This window comes from Mugil cephalus, chromosome 19, assembly GCF_022458985.1.
Source record: "Mugil cephalus isolate CIBA_MC_2020 chromosome 19, CIBA_Mcephalus_1.1, whole genome shotgun sequence".
In the NCBI taxonomy this organism is placed as follows: Eukaryota; Metazoa; Chordata; class Actinopteri; order Mugiliformes; family Mugilidae; genus Mugil; species Mugil cephalus.
In genome coordinates this window covers 19831944-19837943 of record NC_061788.1, presented here as the reverse complement: position 1 = coordinate 19837943, position 6000 = coordinate 19831944, and positions in this window count along the sequence as shown.

The following is a 6000-nucleotide window of genomic DNA, read 5'->3' as shown; positions in this document are numbered from 1 at the left end:
ATGTTCTTGGCCGAATGTCTTTCTCAGAGGGTTAAAGTATGGATTAACCAAACCGACATCAAAGACCTACTGGTAACAAGGGTCACTCCTGAAAAGGCCAGCTGCAGCAACCACTGGCTTGGTGTGTGACAACCTTTACAGGGAAGCGCACAGACTCACCCGCACACAGGTTAACAACTGCAGTCAGGATGATTGATCACAGTTATGCATGTTTCAAAGAGACAAGCTGGACACGGGGCTTGAACAAGTCCACAAAGCAAACTTGAGGCAGCTAGCAGACAGTTAACAAACAGGAGTCAGTCCTTCATCTCTTGAGTAGTGTACCCTTTAGCAACCAAGTGAGAAATTCTGTTACCATTTTAGTCAGCCTGTGTGATACTTTTTATCCTTTCAAACTATATATATATATAACACAAATGTCCTTACCTTAACTCAAAAAACATTATTTTTTTCCCCAAACTTTTTAACTATATCTCAACTATATTAGTGGTTGCCTTTTAGATATCATAAGAAGACACATCTGCAGTCACTTGTCATGGCAGGAGCTGTATGCCTGCAGGTTTGTAAGTCAGTGAGTGTGTTAGGTGTTTATAAGAATTCCTTTAGCTCTCTAATAAATGCACACATCCTGGTATTAGATTCCAGTATTCTGAACCATGCTTTGTAGTCCTTTAAACTGTTGTTTTCTGAGAACTGAGCCATGAGCGTGTTTCATGGTGTACTGGTGGCTGCAGGATGCTGAACACTACTGGGAGGAAACATGTCATTCAACCAGAAAAACAATATAAATCAGGCTCCCCCCCCCACTGGATGGCCCACGCCCCTGTACTGTTTACTTTATCTAATGTTTCCCCCAGCCCCCTGGAGGAAGAAGTAAAAGGAAGTTCTTTACTTTTTATTATATGGAAAGTGAGTGAACTAAAAAACCAAACAAGCATTAGCCCTAATGAGCCTTAAAACTGAGACAGAACAAACACTGTCAAACAGAGTTGGAGCTGGGTGATGCAATTTGGAAGAAACAGCAGGATGGAAGACAACAGCCTTTAAATACATGACTACGGCATTTGAGCTGATCAGCTGATCAGAGTTTGTGTGCTTCTATTAAATTTGCATTAGGTATGACCCTCTAATTATCAACCCAGAGAGTCCCACAGATCAGCCAGCTGGTGGTGTAGTTACTGGCAGTGTACGACATTTATCTTTCACAAAGAAACATGTACAGTGTCCTGCAATAAAAGAAGATATACATTTGGCAGGCTGAGGCGCAAGACCCAAGTTATGCTTGGGTTAAACACATTTAACACACAGCCTCTAAGAAGTGTGTTAAATGTCAGATTTGCTTATAGAATATACAGTACATCCCCTTATATAGCATTGGCAGTATGCTCTCGATCGTGCCTCTGTAGAAGGTTGTCATGGTGGTGGGGGGGTATTGCTGAGCTCTCTTGGTGAGTGTGGGGTTTTCAGTCCAGGAGAGGTCCTCTGTCATGCGCATCCCCAGGAACTTGGTGTAGCTGAACTTCTCCACTACAGACTTGACAATTGTCAGCTTGGGGTGTTGGTGTTGTTGGTGGACTCTCTTGAAGTCGATAACAGCCTCCTTTGTTTTTTGTTTTAAGTTTAAAGAGAGGTTGTTGTATTTGTGTCACCTCGCCAGGTGTTGCGCTTCCTCTCTGCCTTCTCTGTACAGTGTTTCCTTGTTGTAACTGATGAGGCCAACTACAGTTGTGTCATCAGCGAACTTTATGATGTGGTTGGAGCTGGACCTCGTAGCATAGTCGTGAGTCAGCAGGGTGAACAGCAGTGGGCTGAGCATGCAGCCCTGGGGGGCTCCAGAGCTCAGGGTGGTCGTGGCTAAGCGCTTATCTGGACTGATTGTATTCTTTCTCTAGGAGACTAGAGCTGAGGCCCATGAGCTGCTGTGAAGAAGAAGAACTTGTTTTTTTCAAGGTACTCAAAATTCTTTACATAAGCGCACAGAGTCTATAAAGCGTTCTAGCATAACTGTCCTTGTTTTCTAGATGTGTCAGGGCCAGATTCAGCACCAGGGATACTGCATCATCTTTAGAGGTAGCTGAGTGGTGGGCAAATTGAAAGTTGTCCAACACTGGTGGGAGGGTGGCTGTAATGTGCTGCATGACTAGTCGTCCATGACGACTGAGGCACTTCACGGCTGTAGCCATTCAGGCATGTTGCAGGAAACAACTACAATCCACAATGTAAAAAGAAAAAATGTCAAAAAAAATAATAACAAAAAAAATACTGTAATACAGATATAGGGAAAGAACTAACATGTGGAAGGTTAAGGCAGAAAACCTGCAACTAAGCAACTAACAAGTACATGTAGCTAACCTAGACAGTTCATAGAGTAAACTAGTGAAAACAAATGCATTCTAATAAAAAATACTGCACAATTCTAATAAAAAAAAGTCCTGCTGATGATCATTTTAAAGGATGTAGTTTGTGGTGTAGATTCACTGGATTTAAATAATTGCTAAGGTGTTTCTGTTATTTAGCCTAGCCTACTGACTAAAATCGTGTGTCAAAATAATAGAAATATGTGTTGGTACGACACAATTCAATTCAATATTATAACCACAACCTCCAAAAAACAAACAAACAAAAAATCTCTGTTATTTTAATTAACTACTGAATACCACAGCCTTGATGAGGCCAAGCTTTACTGCAGGACTGTTATATTTATTTCTATTCTATTATTCTCTTATTTCTGTTTACTACTGTATCTAATGTAGTAAGCGTAGATTTGTGTGCTTAATGTGAATGTTCATACATTAAATATGTGTTAGAAAAACAGCATAGAAATTAATGAAAGCCAATGGAAAATTACTGCCACGCTGACATAACACAGTTCCTAAATGAAAAGCTACCAGTACCTTGGCACTTTTCTTCAGTATCCCTGACATTTGCAGACCTCTCACCAGCAACCTCTAAATATTTAAACAGTCTACAAGAGTTTATATCCAGGCTGTATCTGTAAAAGGTTGATACTTCAGGCCATCGTCAACCCCACTATCACCCTTCCCATTAACATTAACACCGGCTGTATTTCAATATACATCCCTGCCGAGTTTCAGCCTGGAATTCTTGACACAAGTGTGTTTGTACATTCTCCTCAAAGAAGGAACGCGTGACCTGATCGTCCTAAAGCCTGGAAAACACCAGAGGGTTAGCTGTAACCTACAAAGTCTGAATGAAAAACACACACAATTCCTGTTTGCACCAACTTGGACACATTTAAGTCTTTGATAAGAGGAGTAAATACCTTAGACAAGACACTGAAAGAATGGCCGTTAACGACTGAAAGTCCTGGCTTTAGGCCACACTTCAAATGCTGTGAGGATCTTTGCTTGTGCATTCTTGAACCAACACAAACATGAATGGCAATCAGCAGCTTGTATTGTTTATGTGCAGGGCAATTTGCCCTGAAAAGGATAGAAAAATAAGAAGAAAAATCTGAGTTTGGAGAGGCATGCAGTTCTGTAGTCTGTAGAGGAATACCGCACTGAGGCAACTTTGCACAAGACTGACTTAAGTTGTTTCTTTACCTGTGCATCACCCTCAAATCTGAATATGAGAATATCTGCATTTCACACAAAATATTTCCACTGCTGGCTTTCAACATCCAAAGAGCCCGTCAGAAACACACTTAGTCCAATCATTCACGCATTACTGAGTGAAATTATACATAGCACAATCTTATCTCATCTCATCTTCCGTACCGCTTAATCAACACTAGGGTCGCAGGGGTTGCTGAAGTCTATTCCAGCTTGCATCAGGCAAGAGGTCGCCAGCCTATCGCAGGGCTTACATAGCAACATTCCCAACAACAAAATGTTTGGAGGAGTAAACAGTCCAATGCAAAAAGGCCACAGGGAGCTAATGACTGATTAGCATTAACATTCTTCCAGCCTAGTATCATATTGGTTGTTATAACAACACTAGAGAAAAAAACATTAAAGGTTATTTCAAACCAATATTTTGTCCAGATTCAGGCAACACTGTATACAATGCTGTTACAAGCATGTTGTGTTTAACCTTGGTTTGTTCAGTTTCAGCAGTGTCTGGCTGATATCCCTCAGGCCTGGATGACAGGGGTGTTCTGCACCTTGGGGAATCAGGGTGGTCTCTGTGGCAGTCATCCCTGTAGACACAGGCTGTGGCTCCTCTTGGTGTGGATGGTCCCTCATTGATGTTTCCTCACCTGGATCCTCAGTTGGCATGTTACTGGACTTTCTACCATGCTGTGAGCATGCATGTGACTGTGGGTCTATATGTGCGGTTGGTTTTTGTTATTTGTTGTAATGTTCTATGTTTTTATTTTGTGCGAAGCACTTTGTGATGCATTTTGTATGAAAAGTGCTATGTAAATAAAGTTTGATTTGATTTGAAAGAACACAATGGAGACAAAGTTCTGCCACACCCTCAACACTACACTCACAAGATCACACTCATTATGTACAAAGGAGTTTATTTTGACGAAATAATGAAGGACGATGCAGAGACCGAGGGTGGTCCCCTGTATGTTTTTGGATGGAGCAACCCAGGGAGTGAGGTTCAGGGTTGGAACAGATGCCCTGGTTCCTGCAATGAGAATGTAAAGGAGGTCATCAAAGATGCAGGTAGTGTATATATATACAGTACGATATACACAGTACGAAAGTAACTCTATATAGGACTTGCTGTCTTTGATTCTATGTATCCCACAGATAAATTAAAAATGGTCCAGGATTAAATCTTGCTCATTCTCTCTTTCCTTTTCTCTTCTTCTCCAACCTCTTTGTCTCTGGCATAGTAACTGTACTGGGCATCTCCCTTCTTTGTGTGACATCAAATTTATATTGAAGCTTTTATTTTTAGGTAATATAGTAGCACAGTGTCGCTGTAAGCGGCAGGACCATAATGGACTTGCAAGGTTTCCTCCAATAAATAATGGACTATGCTCCATTTGTCACTGTGGCCTTTGTTGCCTCTGCCTCCGTTTGATATTTTCATAAATCAAACAACTTCTTGTGCATTTTTCATGGCTCAGTTCGTTGCATTTGAAGGCTATTTCAGGAACCTGGTAATATGTTCTTAGTTTGTACTGTGGAAATTATTGAAAGGTTCAAGTTTGTGATTTGTCACACATGTTAACGTTGCCTCTTTTATTATCGTGACTAACCTACGAAACCACCATAATGCCAACCAAACTCTTCCTGACTACTCATTTTCATATCGTCTCATGTGTTTCACCTGAAGGCAGCACATTCCCTCCTTCCTTGCTTCCTTCCTTCCTTGAGATATCCATCACTTCTGTGCGTGAACAACCAGCCAGCCCAGATCCCAAAAACTCCAGTGACTGCTCCAGTTACTTTGTTTCACTTCGTACTAATTCTACCTGGGCAGGGGTCATCTTTGCAACGCCTGGTTGTGTTTGTGTGTGCATATGTTAAAGTGTGTGTTGTAGAGCTGCCCTGTCTGTGAGCTGGCTCCTGGGATGTCATGCAGTTGCGTTGTCGGGAAGTGTGTACTTGCATACAGTAATTGTTTGTGGTTAGGTGCGTTCCTGAGCGCCAGGTGGTCTCCTGAGGGCCTCAGAGAACACCTGCCTGTGCACCGCCTGCAGCCTCGGTTGTCCCATGTGTTCCAGCTTCATGTTGTTGTTGTGTAACAGTTATTGTAACACACTGCTGAAGGCTGCATGGAGGCTTTCAGAATACTTCATTTGCACTACATTAATACTGTGACTAACATTGTTACTTTTAAAACCAATAATATTACTGGTTGTACTAAAGTATCTCTAAAGTATCTGAAAAGGTTATTTCAACCATGTAACAAAAACATTTTACCACTTACCTTCAACCTTAATTTGCTTAATGCCAAACTCTTTAGATTCTGTCTCCTCCCTATTCTGATGAACAAGTTCTCTCATGAACTGACCTCACAAGGGACAGCTCTGGTATAACAGCTTTCTCAGTTATTTTATATTTATTTTGGAAT